Here is a 25476-nt window from a genome sequence, read left to right as displayed (position 1 = left end):
ATACATACATACATATATACACAAACACTTGTGTGTGTGTGTAACCATTGATCCTACTCTCAAGTCATGTGGCTTTTCACTTTTCCTCATAGACCTATGACAAACTGCCCTCACGCGGACCTCTCCTGTCACCTTGTTTTTCATTGACACTGTGCAGGGGGGAAGATGAATAAAAATAAAAATTTAATGATATGCTACTTACACAGCAGCTTGATAGTTAGCTAGCTAAAACAAACATCTCAATAGTAAGTAAGTAATAGCTTGTGGTCTGTCAAGGTAAATTTATTGATACAATCACTAACGTTAACATGGATACGAGGAAGCGTTTGCTAACCATACTTTATTAGATGCAGCACAATATAACTAAAAAAAGATGCCTTAATTGTCAAATTTGATCAAGCCAGTCCAAAGATATTCAGTTAGCTCGTTAGTTTCCTGTTTACTTCCTAGAATCGTCAGCGGGCGTCATATGCCGACTTGAAGCTGATTGGTTTATGCAAAATAGTAATGCATTGTGGTAGCGAAATCTTATTTTTGCACAGGGAAAAATGGAATAATGTTTGAACAGTTAATGTAGAACTAGAATATATGTAATATAGGACTATTCTGTTTCCTAAAATATATTTAGGTTAATATACTTTTTGGCATACCGTCCTCGAGACATATATGAATTTGCAGCGCTTTATTTACTGCACATACCATCTACTCCCGGTTGCCAGATTCGCGGTTTTCACTCCAAATTGTGCTTGTTTGAAACTCCTTCAAAGTTTTTCGTTTTTGGGCTACTTTTCACTTGGCCCACCGCGGGACTTACAAGTCAACAATAACAATCCATGGCGATATAATACTTAAATAGTCTCAATTTTAACACTCTAACACTTTGGGCTACTTTTGGCTTCTGACGGGCGCATTTTACACTGACTTTGGCCGGAATATTTATGTACCACCTGCCAACCCTGGCCACACTTCGCTCGTGTTGACTGCAAGTGCACCAACTTATCAGTCCACAGAGACAAGCTGGAGCCTTACAAGTGATTGGAAGCTCTTCTAACCAATACTTTACTTCCTTCTGAAGCTAACCAGCCCTCATTTGCCACGATTGCTCAATTATATTTTTTTATTGAGCCCTCGGAAAGTCGCGCTTCATTTCCAATGTGGGTCCGCTAGCATAGCAACATAAGCTAACCTTTGCTAACCTAAGCCAAGCTCCCCAGAACACACTATTCGGCGAAACTGAAGCAGTCGTGGATTATTTTGTTCGTTTTTATTCTGATTGTGGATACTTTTGAACATAAACCGATAACTTTTTATGGAATATATGAGCAATTTTCGGCATTTTCGCCAACCCGGAAGTGAGACCGTACACCCGCTACGACGCGACTCGGTGTACTCGTGAGTAAAAATTGATAATTTTTCATAAGCGATATTGTACAAAATATATATTCTAATACTGTCTATAATCTAATGTTTAGTATTGGAGCTTTTGAGTGCTGGAGTACTCTGTATCGTGTCGGATGCTACCGGAGTTGGCTACGGTAGCTTGCATAGCCTGTCGGACTATATTGGACATAAATGTCATATCATATAACGTTCATAATTGGACATGGAATTTATTCATTGGAATTTTCTGGTCTTTCTGTAATATGTGCAACGTTGTTGTTTGAAATAGCTCATCGGTTTCGTGTATGGAATTTGTTAGCATGTTGGCTTGGTTGGCCAAGGGTGTGTACTGGCTGTGGCATACATTGGAATGTTGAACTTGACATTCCTTGGAACAAAGTGGAATAACTTTGCAATGCTTGCATGGATTTGCTCCATTTTTTCTGTGTTATTAGAAAAGACCATAGCGAAATATATTTCAAATTTATAGACTGAATGGAATGGAGCTATGTGAATATACATGCTTGTGATGCTCAAGGTCAAGTGCATTTCTGACATTCCTGGCATATTAGCATCTGTAATAGAGGTTCTAAAATAAAAACAAACCAAGGAATATGGTATTGAAGTGAATCAATATGTTCCCCCAACTGTCTACTTCAGTTTGAGCCATGAATTATCATTTCCCTATATGTACAACTTGAGATATCTAGTTTTATAGTGGACTATGTCGGGAATCTGAGGAATTTTAAAAATGGCCGCCTGGAATGTGTGCACAATAGAGTTAAAATGATCTAAAAAGGTGAGCTTCTGAACAAAAATACTGGATATGACTGATTAGTTTTTGATCAGTGTATCTTAATAATCCATCTACTGTCTTTGCAGGTTTGCAACCTACAACCACCTGATGGCCTTCTGGGAACTGATTGAACCTGCAACACATCAGATGATACGGGTCACCAACTCCAAACCTACTTTCTTTTAGGGTCTGTCTGCATTTGGATGCCCAAAGACAAAGTACAGGCCTACCTGCCAGAGGAGTTTGGGAATTTTCAGGACACACAAGTTATCCTGGATTGTACAGAGCTCTGCTGCCAAACACCATCATCCCTGCTGTTACAGAGTGAAGTCTTTTCCAATTATAAGTCTCATTGTACCTTCAAGGCCTTAATTGGAATGGCACCCCATGCTGCCATAACCTTTGTGTCTGGACTCTATGCTGGGTCTATTAGTGACAGGGAGATGTTCAGACAGTCAGGAATTATTCCTCTACTTACCCCTGACATGGCAATAATGGTGGATAAGGGCTTCCTGGTAGACGATCTTGTACCATGTAAGATCCACAGGCCAGTTTTCCTGAAAAGGTGCACACGAATGTCTGCACATGACGTAAAACACACACAGTCCGTAGCCAGGCTCAGGGTACATGTTGAACGGTGCATCCGACGAGTAAAGGAGCACAAATTGTTTGACACCGTCATCCCCATGTCTATTTCAGGCAGCATAAATCAGCTATTTACTGTATCTTGTCTGCTTGTGAACTATCAGAATGGACCACTTGTAAAGACATGGAGCAAATTTTAGAATGTATGCATTTAAATATCGAAAATATGTAAATATGTTTTGATGCTTTAATATTACTGGTCTTAATAACCTGCTGTAATAAACCTTGGCTTGGAGAATCAAAAATCCTTCTCATATTTTTTTTATGTCTGCACTTAAAGGAAGACATAAAAACAGTGGAATTAATGCATTGACAGAAAAAACAAACAAATCACTTCTTAATGAACAACAGATAATTAATCTGACACTATACAGGTAATCATTGTATTTATGTTTTACTGCAAACACTTTTGTATGTAATGGTAAAAGAAAAAATGATCCGCTTTTTCTCTAATGGTGTGCATCACTTCTTGATTTTTGTAAACTCGCTCAACTAGTGTGTCCTCCTGAGCACACACAACAAAATCACACCATTCTAAACCAGTCAAGAGGATCTGTCCCTGAACTTGCCAGCAGTACTTGTGTTGCCTCCGAAGTTTCAAAGCACCGCTTGACATTTTCAGATAGGGGCAGTCCACATAACTCTGAATGTTGGGGCATTTGACTTCTAAGAGTCCAAATGGTGGATTCTCAGAGGGATCGAAGATTACTCCATCAGGGGAACAACCCAGCCATGGAGCATCAGGGTGAATGACAAACCCACATGGTGAATAATTCACATTTTTCAGAATGCAGTACTCTTGAACTGCAACTGGCTCCATATGAATTCCTCCCCTCATGTCCTTGGTCTGGACAGTTCCCCTGTAGATTCTCTCTGCCAAATTATCTGCAGAAGTATGTCCTCGAACATGGTTTGCCTCATGGAAACGTGTAGATCAGGCATGTCAAACTCAGTTTGGCTGTGGGGCCGGATCCAGACCTTCTGTTCTTAGGTGAGCCGGATCAGTAACTACAAATCAACTCCAAATATTTCGCTTTATTTTTCAGTACTATGCTTTATCATTCAGCCTACATTTTATAATCATGGATGAAAAGGGATCTTTTCTAAGCACAACACATTAAAACAATGAAAAAAAAAAAGATTTTCATGTTTGACGGTGAATGTGTTAACAACTGGTTTATTTTAACAGTTGAGTGAATGCAGTTTTATACCTGAAGCAACTCACCACATGAACAAACTCAAGTGGGAGCTATGAAAAAAATATTTTCGCCTTAATAGTCATACTGCTTTGAAATAAATAAAAAAAGAAATACAAATAAAAGTTATAGCAGTGCATGGGTAATAAAATTAGACTACATCAGATCAAACTACTAGGCTGGGCCTACTGAAGCTGAGAACATACTGCACAATATTAATTATCTTTAATATGAAACCAGATGAATCTTATTTTTAATGATCTGTATTCATGAGTGCAAACAAATTTCGTGTCATCACACTTTTTTTCTCTCTCTCTCACTGCATTCCTGCAGTCTACTTGCTGCTGCTGGCTCCTGTAACTTGGCATCTTTTTGCCTTCACAAGTGCATCGATATTAGGTGTCAAATCCTGAGTAGCAGCACATTTAACAATGTCATTCAAGTGTTTATTTGTTAACCTTGAGCGCTGCTTTGTTTTATTATTGTTCATTACAGAGAACACCTGTTCACAAAGATAAGTAGTCCCAAACATGGATAGAACTTATGCAGCCATGGCTGTTAATTTGGGGTAACCTGGCACGAGATATTGATAAAACGTATTCATTTCCACGGACCCAAATTTATCCTTCATAGCAGAATCGCTTCATAGCGGAATTGCATCCTTTGACTGAAGCTTTAACTCGTGTCAGTGCTGCATGCTGTCATTTACTGCCCTCTAGTGACCAGAGAGAGCATTTGATTTGTATTCATTTTTTTTTTATCACAACTTTTGATAGAAATGAGCTAGAGACTTGCTTCATTTTTTGACATACTCAGAAATTTATGCCGGGCCGTATTAAATAATCCAACGGGCCGGGTCCGGCCCGCGGGGCCCTATCTTTCACATGCCTGCTGTACATCTTACTCTCATCTTTCTCAGACCATGCCATTCTTCACATCAACTCTGCTCCTGTCTTGCAGCTTCAATCCTCTGGCCCATGCTCAATCACACTTCCAGGGACTTAACATGCACTTCTTCCTCTTCTCACAAAACATACGCACATTCTCATCGTCCCAGCCTATAGTTTAGTAGACATTGCCTCTTGGATGGCAGCTCACCACCTAAAGCTTAACCCAAGCAAGACAGAGATGCTGTACATCCCTGCAAGAGCCAGTCCTCATCGTGATCTTTCTATCTCATTCGAGAACACCGTGATCACTCCATCCATGGAAGCGCGTAGCCTTGGTGTAGTTGTCGACAATCAGCTCTCCTTCACGGCCCACGTTGCTAACACAACACGATCATGCAGATTCGCCCTTCACAACATTCGGAGGATTCGGCCATTTCTCTCTAGGGAGGCCACTCAGGTCGTTTTCCAGTCCCTTGTTATCTCAAGACTGGACTACTGCAACTCCCTACTGGCTGGTCTTCCTATGCATGCCATCAAACCCCTGCAACTGATCCAGAACGCTGCAGCTCGGTTGGTCTTCAACCTTCCCAAGTTCAGCCATGTCACTCCCTTGCTGTCCTCCCTCCACTGGCTTCCGGTAGCTGCCCGCATCAAATATAAAACCCTGGTGCTGGCCTACAAAGCAAAGAATGGTCCAGCTCCTCCTTACTTGATGGCCATGGTAAAACCCAGATGCATACCTAGAGCCCTCCGCGCCTCAAGTATGTCTCGTCTTGACCCTCCATCATCCAGGACACATGGGAGACAAGCATCCAGACTTTTCTCTGTCCTGGCTCCAAGGTGGTGGAATGAACTTCCCTTGTGTGTCCGAACATCGGAGTCACTTGCTGTCTTCAGACGCCGACTGAAGACCCACCTCTTTCAAGTGCACTTTGCATAATTATGCTTTGTCTATTGTACTTTATCGTCTCTTTCCTCAGGTATTGTGCATAATTGGGTTATAGGAATTGTTTACTGTCTTTTTCCTCAGGGGATGTGTATATTCAGGTATAATTGTTAGGTATCATTTGACTTTCGTCTAGTGGTTTTTCCAGCTTAGAGTACCTTGTGTTCAGGACTATCTATTCTACCTTGGAGATTCCAAGCAACTACATAGCACTTTTGTAAGTCGCTCTGGATAAGAGCGTCTGCTAAATGCCATAAATGTAAATGTAAATGTAGTTTTCGATAGCAAGGGGTGCTTGACTGGGGGCACCTGGGATGTTCACAATTTCTCTCACTGCTGCTGGCTTATCATGGAATCAAACCACACTCCCTGCCTCTACAGGCCCAAAAGCACATTCAACTAATGGGACTGCAGTTCACATGCCCATTGTTGTAACCAGAGGGGCAATTACAGGACTAAAACTTCTTATAGACCTCTGACACTCTTAGCATGGCAACATTGGGCATTTCTCCATCCAACGCTTTATAATGTGAACTTCTGAAAAATATTAAAAGCAAAAACGTGTATAACCATTAAATCAAATTACTGACACAATATAATCTAAACTTCATTACACATCACATGGATCAAAGGTAATATTTTTTTATTTCTTTATTTGCCTTTATTTAACCAGGTTAGTCCCTTGAGATACAAGATCTCTTTTACAAGAGAGACCTGGCCAAGAGAGACCGAGCAGCAGCACAAATTACAACATTCAAGATACATTCAAAATCTCACATAAAATTTATTAAAACACGCACACACAGATGATCTGGACCTGACTGATTTTATCAGAGTCTTAAATCTGTTCAAAGAAACAAGGTCCTTGATTTTTATATCAGCCTGTAACCGGTTCCATGTGTATGGAGCAGCAAAACTAAAAGCAGTCTTTCCTAGCTCTGTTCGAGCTCTAGGAACAGCAAGTTGCAAAAACTCACTCGAACGAAGACTGAGCAGACTTTGCCTTCTATTCAGAAGACAACATAAATAATTAGGCAAATTCCCAATTAGTGCTTTGTAAATAAAAACATACCAATGTGCAAAACGTCGTGCCTGCAACGAAGTCCAATTCACTTTTGTATATAACAAACAATGATGAGTAAGAGGTCGACAGTTTGTTATAAATCGCAAAGCACTATGATACACACTGTCCAGTATGCTCAAACAGTGCACAGGAGCATTCATATACAAAATATCTCCATAATCTAATACAGGCATGAACGTTGCTTCAACTAACTTCTTTTTTACGATAAAAGAAAAACAAGATTTATTTCTATAATAAAAACCTAACAAAAGTCTAAGCTTTTTAATTAGATGTTGAATATAAGGTTTAAAAGATAACTTATATATATATATATATATATATATATATATATATATATATATATATATATATATATATATAACCTCACACAGTCAGCAGTTGAATTCCTTGGTTTTCGAACCTCCATTTCTCCAACGGGTCCCGGCTTCACACCCTAAAAGTAGGGAGACATTTAGCACTGTTTTAATGGTGGCTACATATGGATGAACATACATGTGACATACAAACTGACATGCTAGGTAACTCGCTGCTCGGTGTCTGTGCAGCTTTGGACTGGGGGTACAGCAGGAATATCTAGCTGAGAATAGTGTGCAGTCTGATAAAGAAGGGCAACCAAATGATTGCACAGGGCACATCCTGCCACACAGGAGCAATGGGTGCTCACCAAAATGACAGGGCTCGAGTGTTTTAACACCATCTAAGGAGAAAAAATATATTAAAATATCTGTTAACATTTTATTGAACAGCAGTAATTGAGCAAAAATAAATAAGTCAGGTAAAGTTTCCCAAATTAGTTGACTGTACACATCCACTTTAATTCACTGAAGGTAGAGAGATAAAATATGTAGGCACATGCAAAAGCTTGGGCACCAAATACCATGTTTTATTGATGCTATAGATTTAGTCAATGTGATTAGTGAAGGGTGTGATTGGAGATGACCACACCTTCAATATTTAATCAGCTTTGCTTATATTATGGCAGTAATCTGATGTAGTGGTTATACACTTCTATACACTTATACATTAAAGGAGTGGTTCCCAAACGTTTTCTGCCGTGCCCCCCATTAATAGATGAGAATAATTTTGCGCCCCCCACTGCGCCCAATATTTTGTTGAGTGAGAACAGGATATTTTGTTTTGCCAGAACAGGAACAACTGTATGTGAAGTCCCTGGAAGTCTTATTCAGCAAAGACCACAGGATTAAGGCTGCTTTTGCTTCTTTAGTTCAGACTGCCATATTTAAATATCTTGCGAAAAAACAGTAATTGTTATGACTGATTAGTGCATGTTTGTACATACATACATACATACATATATACACAAACACTTGTGTGTGTGTGTAACCATTGATCCTACTCTCAAGTCATGTGGCTTTTCACTTTTCCTCATAGACCTATGACAAACTGCCCTCACGCGGACCTCTCCTGTCACCTTGTTTTTCATTGACACTGTGCAGGGGGGAAGATGAATAAAAATAAAAATTTAATGATATGCTACTTACACAGCAGCTTGATAGTTAGCTAGCTAAAACAAACATCTCAATAGTAAGTAAGTAATAGCTTGTGGTCTGTCAAGGTAAATTTATTGATACAATCACTAACGTTAACATGGATACGAGGAAGCGTTTGCTAACCATACTTTATTAGATGCAGCACAATATAACTAAAAAAAGATGCCTTAATTGTCAAATTTGATCAAGCCAGTCCAAAGATATTCAGTTAGCTCGTTAGTTTCCTGTTTACTTCCTAGAATCGTCAGCGGGCGTCATATGCCGACTTGAAGCTGATTGGTTTATGCAAAATAGTAATGCATTGTGGTAGCGAAATCTTATTTTTGCACAGGGAAAAATGGAATAATGTTTGAACAGTTAATGTAGAACTAGAATATATGTAATATAGGACTATTCTGTTTCCTAAAATATATTTAGGTTAATATACTTTTTGGCATACCGTCCTCGAGACATATATGAATTTGCAGCGCTTTATTTACTGCACATACCATCTACTCCCGGTTGCCAGATTCGCGGTTTTCACTCCAAATTGTGCTTGTTTGAAACTCCTTCAAAGTTTTTCGTTTTTGGGCTACTTTTCACTTGGCCCACCGCGGGACTTACAAGTCAACAATAACAATCCATGGCGATATAATACTTAAATAGTCTCAATTTTAACACTCTAACACTTTGGGCTACTTTTGGCTTCTGACGGGCGCATTTTACACTGACTTTGGCCGGAATATTTATGTACCACCTGCCAACCCTGGCCACACTTCGCTCGTGTTGACTGCAAGTGCACCAACTTATCAGTCCACAGAGACAAGCTGGAGCCTTACAAGTGATTGGAAGCTCTTCTAACCAATACTTTACTTCCTTCTGAAGCTAACCAGCCCTCATTTGCCACGATTGCTCAATTATATTTTTTTATTGAGCCCTCGGAAAGTCGCGCTTCATTTCCAATGTGGGTCCGCTAGCATAGCAACATAAGCTAACCTTTGCTAACCTAAGCCAAGCTCCCCAGAACACACTATTCGGCGAAACTGAAGCAGTCGTGGATTATTTTGTTCGTTTTTATTCTGATTGTGGATACTTTTGAACATAAACCGATAACTTTTTATGGAATATATGAGCAATTTTCGGCATTTTCGCCAACCCGGAAGTGAGACCGTACACCCGCTACGACGCGACTCGGTGTACTCGTGAGTAAAAATTGATAATTTTTCATAAGCGATATTGTACAAAATATATATTCTAATACTGTCTATAATCTAATGTTTAGTATTGGAGCTTTTGAGTGCTGGAGTACTCTGTATCGTGTCGGATGCTACCGGAGTTGGCTACGGTAGCTTGCATAGCCTGTCGGACTATATTGGACATAAATGTCATATCATATAACGTTCATAATTGGACATGGAATTTATTCATTGGAATTTTCTGGTCTTTCTGTAATATGTGCAACGTTGTTGTTTGAAATAGCTCATCGGTTTCGTGTATGGAATTTGTTAGCATGTTGGCTTGGTTGGCCAAGGGTGTGTACTGGCTGTGGCATACATTGGAATGTTGAACTTGACATTCCTTGGAACAAAGTGGAATAACTTTGCAATGCTTGCATGGATTTGCTCCATTTTTTCTGTGTTATTAGAAAAGACCATAGCGAAATATATTTCAAATTTATAGACTGAATGGAATGGAGCTATGTGAATATACATGCTTGTGATGCTCAAGGTCAAGTGCATTTCTGACATTCCTGGCATATTAGCATCTGTAATAGAGGTTCTAAAATAAAAACAAACCAAGGAATATGGTATTGAAGTGAATCAATATGTTCCCCCAACTGTCTACTTCAGTTTGAGCCATGAATTATCATTTCCCTATATGTACAACTTGAGATATCTAGTTTTATAGTGGACTATGTCGGGAATCTGAGGAATTTTAAAAATGGCCGCCTGGAATGTGTGCACAATAGAGTTAAAATGATCTAAAAAGGTGAGCTTCTGAACAAAAATACTGGATATGACTGATTAGTTTTTGATCAGTGTATCTTAATAATCCATCTACTGTCTTTGCAGGTTTGCAACCTACAACCACCTGATGGCCTTCTGGGAACTGATTGAACCTGCAACACATCAGATGATACGGGTCACCAACTCCAAACCTACTTTCTTTTAGGGTCTGTCTGCATTTGGATGCCCAAAGACAAAGTACAGGCCTACCTGCCAGAGGAGTTTGGGAATTTTCAGGACACACAAGTTATCCTGGATTGTACAGAGCTCTGCTGCCAAACACCATCATCCCTGCTGTTACAGAGTGAAGTCTTTTCCAATTATAAGTCTCATTGTACCTTCAAGGCCTTAATTGGAATGGCACCCCATGCTGCCATAACCTTTGTGTCTGGACTCTATGCTGGGTCTATTAGTGACAGGGAGATGTTCAGACAGTCAGGAATTATTCCTCTACTTACCCCTGACATGGCAATAATGGTGGATAAGGGCTTCCTGGTAGACGATCTTGTACCATGTAAGATCCACAGGCCAGTTTTCCTGAAAAGGTGCACACGAATGTCTGCACATGACGTAAAACACACACAGTCCGTAGCCAGGCTCAGGGTACATGTTGAACGGTGCATCCGACGAGTAAAGGAGCACAAATTGTTTGACACCGTCATCCCCATGTCTATTTCAGGCAGCATAAATCAGCTATTTACTGTATCTTGTCTGCTTGTGAACTATCAGAATGGACCACTTGTAAAGACATGGAGCAAATTTTAGAATGTATGCATTTAAATATCGAAAATATGTAAATATGTTTTGATGCTTTAATATTACTGGTCTTAATAACCTGCTGTAATAAACCTTGGCTTGGAGAATCAAAAATCCTTCTCATATTTTTTTTATGTCTGCACTTAAAGGAAGACATAAAAACAGTGGAATTAATGCATTGACAGAAAAAACAAACAAATCACTTCTTAATGAACAACAGATAATTAATCTGACACTATACAGGTAATCATTGTATTTATGTTTTACTGCAAACACTTTTGTATGTAATGGTAAAAGAAAAAATGATCCGCTTTTTCTCTAATGGTGTGCATCACTTCTTGATTTTTGTAAACTCGCTCAACTAGTGTGTCCTCCTGAGCACACACAACAAAATCACACCATTCTAAACCAGTCAAGAGGATCTGTCCCTGAACTTGCCAGCAGTACTTGTGTTGCCTCCGAAGTTTCAAAGCACCGCTTGACATTTTCAGATAGGGGCAGTCCACATAACTCTGAATGTTGGGGCATTTGACTTCTAAGAGTCCAAATGGTGGATTCTCAGAGGGATCGAAGATTACTCCATCAGGGGAACAACCCAGCCATGGAGCATCAGGGTGAATGACAAACCCACATGGTGAATAATTCACATTTTTCAGAATGCAGTACTCTTGAACTGCAACTGGCTCCATATGAATTCCTCCCCTCATGTCCTTGGTCTGGACAGTTCCCCTGTAGATTCTCTCTGCCAAATTATCTGCAGAAGTATGTCCTCGAACATGGTTTGCCTCATGGAAACGTGTAGATCAGGCATGTCAAACTCAGTTTGGCTGTGGGGCCGGATCCAGACCTTCTGTTCTTAGGTGAGCCGGATCAGTAACTACAAATCAACTCCAAATATTTCGCTTTATTTTTCAGTACTATGCTTTATCATTCAGCCTACATTTTATAATCATGGATGAAAAGGGATCTTTTCTAAGCACAACACATTAAAACAATGAAAAAAAAAAAGATTTTCATGTTTGACGGTGAATGTGTTAACAACTGGTTTATTTTAACAGTTGAGTGAATGCAGTTTTATACCTGAAGCAACTCACCACATGAACAAACTCAAGTGGGAGCTATGAAAAAAATATTTTCGCCTTAATAGTCATACTGCTTTGAAATAAATAAAAAAAGAAATACAAATAAAAGTTATAGCAGTGCATGGGTAATAAAATTAGACTACATCAGATCAAACTACTAGGCTGGGCCTACTGAAGCTGAGAACATACTGCACAATATTAATTATCTTTAATATGAAACCAGATGAATCTTATTTTTAATGATCTGTATTCATGAGTGCAAACAAATTTCGTGTCATCACACTTTTTTTCTCTCTCTCTCACTGCATTCCTGCAGTCTACTTGCTGCTGCTGGCTCCTGTAACTTGGCATCTTTTTGCCTTCACAAGTGCATCGATATTAGGTGTCAAATCCTGAGTAGCAGCACATTTAACAATGTCATTCAAGTGTTTATTTGTTAACCTTGAGCGCTGCTTTGTTTTATTATTGTTCATTACAGAGAACACCTGTTCACAAAGATAAGTAGTCCCAAACATGGATAGAACTTATGCAGCCATGGCTGTTAATTTGGGGTAACCTGGCACGAGATATTGATAAAACGTATTCATTTCCACGGACCCAAATTTATCCTTCATAGCAGAATCGCTTCATAGCGGAATTGCATCCTTTGACTGAAGCTTTAACTCGTGTCAGTGCTGCATGCTGTCATTTACTGCCCTCTAGTGACCAGAGAGAGCATTTGATTTGTATTCATTTTTTTTAAATCACAACTTTTGATAGAAATGAGCTAGAGACTTGCTTCATTTTTTGACATACTCAGAAATTTATGCCGGGCCGTATTAAATAATCCAACGGGCCGGGTCCGGCCCGCGGGGCCCTATCTTTCACATGCCTGCTGTACATCTTACTCTCATCTTTCTCAGACCATGCCATTCTTCACATCAACTCTGCTCCTGTCTTGCAGCTTCAATCCTCTGGCCCATGCTCAATCACACTTCCAGGGACTTAACATGCACTTCTTCCTCTTCTCACAAAACATACGCACATTCTCATCGTCCCAGCCTATAGTTTTCGATAGCAAGGGGTGCTTGACTGGGGGCACCTGGGATGTTCACAATTTCTCTCACTGCTGCTGGCTTATCATGGAATCAAACCACACTCCCTGCCTCTACAGGCCCAAAAGCACATTCAACTAATGGGACTGCAGTTCACATGCCCATTGTTGCAACCAGAGGGGCAATTACAGGACTAAAACTTCTTATAGACCTCTCACACTCTTAGCATGGCAACATTGGGCATTTCTCCATCCAACGCTTTATAATGTCAACTTCTGAAAAATATTAAAAGCAAAAACGTGTATAACCATTTAATCAAATTACTGCCACAATATAATCTAAACTTCATTACACATCACATGGATCAAAGGTAATATTTTTTTATTTTTTTATTTGCCTTTATTTAACCAGGTTAGTCCCTTGAGATACAAGATCTCTTTTACAAAAGAGACCTGGCCAAGAGAGACCGAGCAGCAGCACAAATTACAACATTCAAGATACATTCAAAATCTCACATAAAATTTATTAAAACACGCACACACAGATGATCTGGACCTGACTGATTTTATCAGAGTCTTAAATCTGTTCAAAGAAACAAGGTCCTTGATTTTTATATCAGCCTGTAACCGGTTCCATGTGTATGGAGCAGCAAAACTAAAAGCAGTCTTTCCTAGCTCTGTTCGAGCTCTAGGAACAGCAAGTTGCAAAAACTCACTCGAACGAAGACTGAGCAGACTTTGCCTTCTATTCAGAAGACAACATAAATAATTAGGCAAATTCCCAATTAGTGCTTTGTAAATAAAAACATACCAATGTGCAAAACGTCGTGCCTGCAACGAAGTCCAATTCACTTTTGTATATAACAAACAATGATGAGTAAGAGGTCGACAGTTTGTTATAAATCGCAAAGCACTATGATACACACTGTCCAGTATGCTCAAACAGTGCACAGGAGCATTCATATACAAAATATCTCCATAATCTAATACAGGCATGAACGTTGCTTCAACTAACTTCTTTTTTACAATAAAAGAAAAACAAGATTTATTTCTATAATAAAAACCTAACAAAAGTCTAAGCTTTTTAATTAGATGTTGAATATAAGGTTTAAAAGATAACTTATATATATATATATATATATATATATATATATATATATATATATATATATATATATATATATATATATATAACCTCACACAGTCAGCAGTTGAATTCCTTGGTTTTCGAACCTCCATTTCTCCAACGGGTCCCGGCTTCACACCCTAAAAGTAGGGACACATTTAGCACTGTTTTAATGGTGGCTACATATGGATGAACATACATGTGACATACAAACTGACATGCTAGGTAACTCGCTGCTCGGTGTCTGTGCAGCTTTGGACTGGGGGTACAGCAGGAATATCTAGCTGAGAATAGTGTGCAGTCTGATAAAGAAGGGCAACCAAATGATTGCACAGGGCACCTCCTGCCACACAGGAGCAATGGGTGCTCACCAAAATGACAGGGCTCGAGTGTTTTAACACCATCTAAGGAGAAAAAATATATTAAAATATCTGTTAACATTTTATTGAACAGCAGTAATTGAGCAAAAATAAATAAGTCAGGTAAAGTTTCCCAAATTAGTTGACTGTACACATCCACTTTAATTCACTGAAGGTAGAGAGATAAAATATGTAGGCACATGCAAAAGCTTGGGCACCAAATACCATGTTTTATTGATGCTATAGATTTAGTCAATGTGATTAGTGAAGGGTGTGATTGGAGATGACCACACCTTCAATATTTAATCAGCTTTGCTTATATTATGGCAGTAATCTGATGTAGTGGTTATACACTTCTATACACTTATACATTAAAGGAGTGGTTCCCAAACGTTTTCTGCCGTGCCCCCCATTAATAGATGAGAATAATTTTGCGCCCCCCACTGCGCCCAATATTTTGTTGAGTGAGAACAGGATATTTTGTTTTGCCAGAACAGGAACAACTGTATGTGAAGTCCCTGGAAGTCTTATTCAGCAAAGACCACAGGATTAAGGCTGCTTTTGCTTCTTTAGTTCAGACTGCCATATTTAAATATCTTGCGAAAAAACAGTAATTGTTATGACTGATTAGTGCATGTTTGTACATACATACATACATACATATATACACAAACACTTGTGTGTGTGTGTGTAACCATTGATCCTACTCTCAAGTCATGTGGCTTTTCACTTTTCCTCATAGACCTATGACAAACTGCCCTCACGCGGACCTCTCCTGTCACCTTGTTTTTCATTGACACTGTGCAGGGGGGAAGATGAATAAAAATAAAAATTTAATGATATGCTACTTACACAGCAGCTTGATAGTTAGCTAGCTAAAACAAACATCTCAATAGTAAGTAATAGCTTGTGGTCTGTCAAGGTAAATTTATTGATACAATCACTAACGTTAACATGGATACGAGGAAGCGTTTGCTAACCATACTTTATTAGATGCAGCACAATATAACTAAAAAAAGATGCCTTAATTGTCAAATTTGATCAAGCCAGTCCAAAGATATTCAGTTAGCTCGTTAGTTTCCTGTTTACTTCCTAGAATCGTCAGCGGGCGTCATATGCCGACTTGAAGCTGATTGGTTTATGCAAAATAGTAATGCATTGTGGTAGCGAAATCTTATTTTTGCACAGGGAAAAATGGAATAATGTTTGAACAGTTAATGTAGAACTAGAATATATGTAATATAGGACTATTCTGTTTCCTAAAATATATTTAGGTTAATATACTTTTTGGCATACCGTCCTCGAAACATATAATAATCTTTATTTGTATAGCACCTTTCATACATACATGTAACTCAAAGTGCTTTACAGTATAAATAAAAGAAACATTAAAAGGAGATAAGACAAAGACAAAAAGACAGAAGAAAATTTTAAAAGAAATTAAAGATAAAAATATTAAAATAACATAAAAAGTAAAAAGTGAAGTAAGTAAGATAATAAAAAGTAAAGTAAATAAGATAAGAAACTCTATCTTAATAGTTTTAACTAAAAGCGGATCTAAACAGGAATGTTTTGAGACTTTGAATTTGCAGCGCTTTATATACTGCACATACGGTCTAAACCCGGTTGCCAGATTCGCGGTTTTCACTCCAAATTGGGCTTGTTTGAAACTCCTTCAAAGTTTTTCGTTTTTGGGCTACTTTTGACTTGGCCCACCGCGGGACTTACAAGTCAACAATAACAATCCATGGCGATATAATACTTAAATAGTCTCAATTTTAACACTCTAACACTTTGGGCTACTTTTGGCTTCTGACGGGCGCATTTTACACTGACTTTGGCCGGAATATTTATGTACCACCTGCCAAACCTGGCCACACTTCGCTCGTGTTGACTGCAAGTGCACCAACTTATCAGTCCACAGAGACAAGCTGGAGCCTTACAAGTGATTGGAAGCTCTTCTAACCAATACTTTACTTCCTTCTGAAGCTAACCAGCCCTCATTTGCCACGATTGCTCAATTATATTTTTTTATTGAGCCCTCGGAAAGTCGCGCTTCATTTCCAATGTGGGTCCGCTAGCATAGCAACATAAGCTAACCTTTGCTAACCTAAGCCAAGCTCCCCAGAACACACTATTCGGCGAAACTGAAGCAGTCGTGGATTATTTTGTTTGTTTTTATTCTGATTGTGGATACTTTTGAACAAAACCGATAACTTTTTATGGAATATATGAGCAATTTTCGGCATTTTCGCCAACCCGGAAGTGAGACCGTACACCCGCTACGACGCGACTCGGTGTACTCGTGAGTAAAAATTGATAATTTTTCATAAGCGATATTGTACAAAATATATATTCTAATACTGTCTATAATCTAATGTTTAGTATTGGAGCTTTTGAGTGCTGGAGTACTCTGTATCGTGTCGGATGCTACCGGAGTTGGCTACGGTAGCTTGCATAGCCTGTCGGACTATATTGGACATAAATGTCATATCATATAACGTTCATAATTGGACATGGAATTTATTCATTGGAATTTTCTGGTCTTTCTGTAATATGTGCAACGTTGTTGTTTGAAATAGCTCATCGGTTTCGTGTATGGAATTTGTTAGCATGTTGGCTTGGTTGGCTAAGGGTGTGTACTGGGTGTGGCATACATTGGAATGTTGAACTTGACATTCCTTGGAACAAAGTGGAATAACTTTGCAATGCTTGCATGGATTTGCTCCATTTTTTCTGTGTTATTAGAAAAGACCATAGCGAAATATATTTCAAATTTATAGACTGAATGGAATGGAGCTATGTGAATATACATGCTTGTGATGCTCAAGGTCAAGTGCATTTCTGACATTCCTGGCATATTAGCATCTGTAATAGAGGTTCTAAAATAAAACAAACCAAGGAATATGGTATTGAAGTGAATAAATATGTTCCCCCAACTGTCTACTTCAGTTTGAGCCATGAATTATCATTTCCCTATATGTACAACTTGAGATATCAATCAATCAATCAATCAAATTTTATTTATATAGCGCTTTTTACAACAGTTGTTGTCACAAAGCAGCTTTACAAGTGCCGAGTCCTAGCCCCCAGTGAGCAAGCCAAGGGCGACAGTGGCAAGGAAAAACTCCCTAGTTTTTTGCATGAGGAAGAAACCTTGAGAGGAACCAAGACTCAGGGGGGGAACCCATCCTCCTCTGGCCGACACCGGTCACCATGACAACAACAACAACAATTTAGACAGAAAGAAAAATATGTAATTTTTATGTAATAATGTCCATCATGATGTATGCATCCGGTTAGGCAGGAGGTGGCTGGCTCAGGATGGATCGCTGGTCTCCTCATCTCATTATTCCTCAAACAGGCGGGCAGCCATGTGGAGAAATGAAACAGGGAAAATTAGCTCTGTATGAGGACATATACAGGACAGGTAAAATTATAAACATTTCCGGAGTGTGGCAGCAACTCCGGCATTTAGTTAAATTATTACAGCCTAGCTAAAAAGGCAGAACCAGAAGGTAACATAGGCTTGGGGGTATTCTGAGACAATGGCATCCGTCCACTGCACTGTCAACAAACTTGAGTGACCACGAGCAGTGACAGGACAACAGCACCAGCGCCCCAGTCTACCATAAAACCTTTTGTCTATGAACCCCTGGATCTGTACTTTTATCTAAGGGGGATATTAATTATCAAACGCTAAACTAAATAAGTGGGTTTTCAACCTAGACTTAAAGATTGTGACTGTGTCGGAGTCCCAGACGCATTTAGGAAGATTATTCCAAAGCTGGGGGGGCCTTACAAGAAAAGGCTCTTCCCCCTGCTGTTACCTTATTAATTTTTGGAACTAATAAAAGACCAGCACCCTGTGATCTTAGTGGGCGTGGGGGTTCGTAATAGGAAATAAGTTCCTGAAGGTACTCAGGAGCAAGCCCGTGCAATGCTTTATAAGTTAATAAAAGAATTTTAAAGTCAATACGGAATTTAACTGGGAGCCAATGCAGGGCTGATAGGACTGGACTGATATGCTGAAATTTTCTAGTTCTGGTCAGAACCCTGGCTGCGGCATTTTGAACTATTTGAAGTTTATTTAGATTCCTATTTGAACATCCTGACAGTAGTGCATTGCAGTAGTCTAATCTAGAGCTAACAAAGGCGTGCACCAATTTTTCCGCATCATCCTGTGATAATGCATTTCTTAATTTAGCAATGTTACGGAGATGTAGAAAAGCTATCCTAGTAGTATTATCTATGTATTTATCAAATGATAGGTCAGAGTCGAGTATGACGCCTAGGTTTTTGGCTACTGTGCCAGGTGTAATGGGGTAGCCTGCGAGATTAAGCATTAGATCTGGAATTTTCTGTTTTGAGGCCTTAGGGCCCAGAAGAAGAACTTCTGTTTTGTCCTCATTAAGTTGGAGGAAGTTTAGAGACATCCAGCATTTAATATCTTTTAAACAGGCCTCAATTTTTCTTAAACTGAGTTTGTCATCAGGTTTGGCTGATATGTAAAGTTGAGTGTCATCTGCATAGCAGTGAAAATTGACACCATGTTTGTTTATAACTGTGCCCAATGGTAGCATATATAATGTAAATAATAGTGGTCCTAGAATGGAGCCTTGCGGGATCCCATATTTAACTTTTGTACGTTTGGATGGAATATTATTGAGCTCTACAAACTGATAGCGATTTGTTAAGTAAGAATGAAACCATGAAAGGGCTGTGCCAGAGACTCCAACCCAGCGTTCTAACCTTTCTAGCAAGATCCTATGATCAATTGTGTCGAAAGCTGCACTAAGATCAAGAAGCACTAACAGCGATACATAACCTTGATCTGAAGCAAGGAGGAGGTCATTTGTTACTTTAACTAATGCTGTTTCAGTACTGTGATGGGGCCTAAAACCAGATTGGAACTTTTCAAATATGTGATGCCTATGCAGATATAGGCATAATTGCTGGGCAACAGCTTTTTCTATGATCTTAGATATAAATGATGTGTTTGAAATGGGTCTATAATTAGATAGTACAGTAGGATCAAGATTTGGTTTCTTAATCAGAGGTTTAATAACTGCTAATTTACATGATTTGGGCATGTGACCTATTGTAATGGATGAGTTAACTATAGTTAGAAGAGGTTCAGTTACCGCTGGTAATACCTCTTTTAATAACTTTGATGGAACCGAGTCTAGTGTGCAGGTAGCACAATTTAAGGAAGAAATTATTTTCTCTAATTCTGATTGTGGGAGTGGATGAAAAGCATCAAGTTTTTCTCCCAGTATGCGATTTAAATCGATGTCAACCAAACCAGATGACATACCAGTTGTATTACTAATAAAAGGTTTTATATTTTGTCTAATATTCTCTATTTTATTATCAAAAAAATCTATAAATACATTACTAGTGAGGTTTACTGGAATCTGAGGTTCTGCGCCTGCTTGATTTTTTGTAAGTTTGGAAATAGCATTAAAAAGAAATCTAGGATTGTTTTTATTTTTCTCTATCAGTGAGGCTAGGTATGCTGAGCGTGCTTTAGCGAGTGCCCGTTTGTAGTCAATGATGCTATCCTTCCAGGCACAGTAGAATACTTCCAACTTAGTAGATCGCCATTTACGCTCTAATTTACGTGCTATTTGTTTTAAGTTTCTAGTTTGGTCAGTGTACCACGGAGCGAGTTTTTTAGATCTAGTCTTTTTATATTTGAGTGGAGCTACTATATCTAGAGCTGATCTGCAGGTATTCTCTATGCAGTTGGTTAGACTGTCTAACTCTCCTGGATAGGATGGCGAGTGGGCTAGAGCAGTTAAATCAGGGAGGGCTTCAATAAACTGTGTTGATGTTAATGAATTTATCGAGCGCTTTATACACTGCCGAGGAGACGGGCGGGTATTTATGTTAAGATGAATCTCAAATTTGACTAAATAGTGATCAGAGATAGCTACGGTTTGCGGGAGTATATTTATATTATCTACGTCAATACCCAACGTTAAGATTAAATCTAGGGTATGATTTTGATAGTGTGTGGGTCCTACAACGTTTTGTGTAATGCCAACAGAGTTCAATATAGAAGTAAAAGCCCTTGTCAGTGGATCCTCCGCATTATCAAAATGTATGTTAAAGTCTCCTACCATTATTATTTTGTCACTACTAACTGCTAAATTTGCTGTAAAATCTGTGAAATCTTTTAAGAAATCTGAGTAAGGCCCTGGTGGTCTATATACATTTGTTAGGGAAAATGAACTTTTATTTTCAGATGGACTAGTTACATTAATAGACAGCATCTCAAATGAATTAAAGATATCCAAGTATTTCTGATGAATTTCTAAACAATCACGATATATTATACATATTCCTCCTCCTCTGCCTGACAATCTAGGTTTATGTATATAACTATATCCCACAGGAGTGGCTTCGTTTAGAGATAAATAGTCACCAGATTGAATCCACGTTTCAGTTAGACATAAAATATCAATTTTCTGGTCAGTTATAAGTTCATTCATAAAAACTGCTTTAGAGTTGAGTGATCGAATATTAATTAATCCAATTTTCAGATCGGTCATATAGGTAATAATTGGATGTGAAGTTTGAATATTAGTTAAAAACTTAGGACGGACTATTTTCTTATGATTTAATTTAACCCGGGGCACAGACACAGTCTCAATCCTATGGGTGACGCCTCTAAGCAGCTCGCAGACAGACGGTTTAGCCCGTTAGTCTGCGGCCTGGTCGCGACTCTGGTTAGTCAGCAGCTCCTAGTACTACACTGCCCACTAACTAAAAGACTACGGGCTATGCTGCAAGATAACAGGGCAGCGCCATCCCGGGTGGGGTGGACACCGTCCCTGCCTAAAAGACCAGGCTTGCCCTCGAAATCTTTCCAATTATCAATAAAGCCCACTTGATTTTCGGAGCACCACTTGGACATCCAGCGGTTTAGCGACGTGAGCCTGCTGTACTGCTCATCACCGCGCCGCATTGGGATGGGGCCAGAGCAGATTACGGCATCGGACATCGTCTGGGCTAATTTAACCACCTCTTTAACATTAGCCTTAGTCACCTCTGACTGCCGCAGACGTATATCGTTGGCCCCTACATGTATAACTATCCTAGAGAATCGTTTATGGGCTAACAGTCTAAGGTTGCCACTAATGTCCGGCGCTCTGGCTCCCGGTAAACAGCTGACTGTAACCGCTGGTGCCCCTACAGGAATAGCGACTTTCACGTGTCGGACTATAGAGTCTCCTATGACCAGAGTCTCCTCAGCGGGTGTAACACTGAGCGGGGCAAACCTGTTGGACACGTGAACCGGGGAGTGGTGCTCTGGTGGGCTAGCGCTGGCGTTAGCGGTAGCTGCAGCCCTCGCTCTCCGACTACGCCGCCGAGACGTCACCCATTCGCCCCGCTGTGAGGGCTCTATCGCCGGAGTCGCGGAGGCGCTAGTTCTCCCTGGCGCGTCCACACCTACTACAGACCCTGTCCCTGACTCTCTATCCCTCAATAATGAGTGGACGCGGCGCTCTAAACTTTCCACTTTCGCCACAAGAGAAGTAACTAACTGGCACCTCTCACAAATACTATCACTATTACTATCAGTGGCGAAAGGGTCTAGACTAAACATGCCACACTCCGAACAAGGAAACAAACCAACACCAGCCATGAATAAATCAAAACACTTACCGTGTCTAGCCGATTTATACAAACTTACGCTAGCTGATTTTTAGAAGCAGAAAGTTGATATCTAGTTTTATAGTGGACTATGTCGGGAATCTGAGGAATTTTAAAAATGGCCGCCTGGAATGTGTGCACAATAGAGTTAAAATGATCTAAAAAGATGAGCTTCTGAACAAAAATACTGGATATGACTGATTCGTTTTTGATCAGTGTATCTTAATAATCCATCTACTGTCTTTGCAGGTTTGCAACCTACAACCACCTGATGGCCTTCTGGGAACTGATTGAACCTGCAACACATCAGATGATACGGGTCACCAACTCCAAACCTACTTTCTTAATTGGAATGGCACCCCATAGTGCCATAACCTTTGTGTCTGGACTCTATGCTGGGTCTATTAGTGACAGGGAGATGTTCAGACAGTCAGGAATTATTCCTCTACTTACCCCTGACATGGAAATAATGGTGGATAAGGGCTTCCTGGTAGACGATCTTGTACCATGTAAGATCCACAGGCCAGTTTTCCTGAAAAGGTGCACACGAATGTCTGCACATGACGTAAAACACACACAGTCCGTAGCCAGGCTCAGGGTACATGTTGAACGGTGCATCCGACGAGTAAAGGAGCACAAATTGTTTGACACCGTCATCCCCTTGTCTATTTCAGGCAGCATAAATCAGCTATTTACTGTATCTTGTCTGCTTGTGAACTATCAGAATGGACCACTTGTAAAGACATGGAGCAAATTTTAGAATGTATGCATTTAAATATCGAAAATATGTAAATATGTTTTGATGCTTTATTATTACTGGTCTTAATAACCTGCTGTAATAAACCTTGGCTTGGAGAATCAAAAATCCTTCTCATATTTTTTTTATGTCTGCACTTAAAGGAAGACATAAAAACAGTGGAATTAATCCATTGACAGAGAAAAACAAACAAATCACTTCTTAATGAACAACAGATAATTAATCTGACACTATACAGGTAATCATTGTATTTATGTTTTACTGCAAACACTTTTGTATGTAATGGTAAAAGAAAAAATGATCCGCTTTTTCTCTAATGGTGTGCATCACTTCTTGATTTTTGTAAACTCGCTCAACTAGTGTGTCCTCCTGAGCACACACAACAAAATCACACCATTCTAAACCAGTCAAGAGGATCTGTCCCTGAACTTGCCAGCAGTACTTGTGTTGCCTCCGAAGTTTCAAAGCACCGCTTGACATTTTCAGATAGGGGCAGTCCACATAACTCTGAATGTTGGGGCATTTGACTTCTAAGAGTCCAAATGGTGGATTCTCAGAGGGATCGAAGATTACTCCATCAGGGGAACAACCCAGCCATGGAGCATCAGGGTGAATGACAAACCCACATGGTAAATAATTCACATTTTTCAGAATGCAGTACTCTTGAACTGCAACTGGCTCCATATGAATTCCTCCCCTCATGTCCTTGGTCTGGACAGTTCCCCTGTAGATTCTCTCTGCCAAATTCTCTGCAGAAGTATGTCCTCGAACATGGTTTGCCTCATGGAAACGTGTAGATCAGGCATGTCAAACTCAGTTTGGCTGTGGGGCCGGATCCAGACCTTCTGTTCTCAGGTGAGCCGGATCAGTAACTACAAATCAACTCCAAATATTTAGCTTTATTTTTCAGTACTATGCTTTATCATTCAGCCTACATTTTTAGCCTACCCTACATATTATAATCATGGATGAAAAGGGATCTTTTCTAAGCACAACACATTAAAACAATGAAAAAAAAAAGATTTTCATGTTTGACGGTGAATGTGTTAACAACTGGTTTATTTTAACAGTTGAGTGAATGCAGTTTTATACCTGAAGCAACTCACCACATTAACAAACTCAAGTGGGAGCTATGAAAAAAATATTTTCGCCTTAATAGTCATACTGCTTTGAAATAAATAAAAAAAGAAATACAAATAAAAGTTATAGCAGTGCATGGGTAATAAAATTAGACTACATCAGATCAAACTACTAGGCTGGGCCTACTGAAGCTGAGAACATACTGCACAATATTAATTATCTTTAATATGAAACCAGATGAATCTTATTTTTAATGATCTGTATTCATGAGTGCAAACAAATTTCGTGTCATCACACTTTTTTTCTCTCTCTCTCACTGCATTCCTGCAGTCTACTTGCTGCTGCTGGCTCCTGTAACTTGGCATCTTTTTGCCTTCACAAGTGCATCGATATTAGGTGTCAAATCCTGAGTAGCAGCACATTTAACAATGTCATTCAAGTGTTTATTTGTTAACCTTGAGCGCTGCTTTGTTTTATTATTGTTCATTACAGAGAACACCTGTTCACAAAGATAAGTAGTCCCAAACATGGATAGAACTTATGCAGCCATGGCTGTTAATTTGGGGTAACCTGGCACGAGATATTGATAAAACGTATTCATTTCCACGGACCCAAATTTATCCTTCATAGCAGAATCGCTTCATAGCGGAATTGCATCCTTTGACTGAAGCTTTAACTCGTGTCAGTGCTGCATGCTGTCATTTACTGCCCTCTAGTGACCAGAGAGAGCATTTGATTTGTATTCATTTTTTTTAAATCACAACTTTTGATAGAAATGAGCTAGAGACTTGCTTCATTTTTTGACATACTCAGAAATTTATGCCGGGCCGTATTAAATAATCCAACGGGCCGGGTCCGGCCCGCGGGGCCCTATCTTTCACATGCCTGCTGTACATCTTACTCTCATCTTTCTCAGACCATGCCATTCTTCACATCAACTCTGCTCCTGTCTTGCAGCTTCAATCCTCTGGCCCATGCTCAATCACACTTCCAGGGACTTAACATGCACTTCTTCCTCTTCTCACAAAACATACGCACATTCTCATCGTCCCAGCCTATAGTTTTCGATAGCAAGGGGTGCTTGACTGGGGGCACCTGGGATGTTCACAATTTCTCTCACTGCTGCTGGCTTATGATGGAATCAAACCACACTCCCTGGTTTTCGAACCTCCATTTCTCCAATGGGTC

Source organism: Brachyhypopomus gauderio, unplaced genomic scaffold (genome assembly GCF_052324685.1).
Source record: "Brachyhypopomus gauderio isolate BG-103 unplaced genomic scaffold, BGAUD_0.2 sc202, whole genome shotgun sequence".
NCBI lineage: Eukaryota > Metazoa > Chordata > Actinopteri > Gymnotiformes > Hypopomidae > Brachyhypopomus > Brachyhypopomus gauderio.
This window is presented reverse-complemented; position numbering follows the sequence as displayed.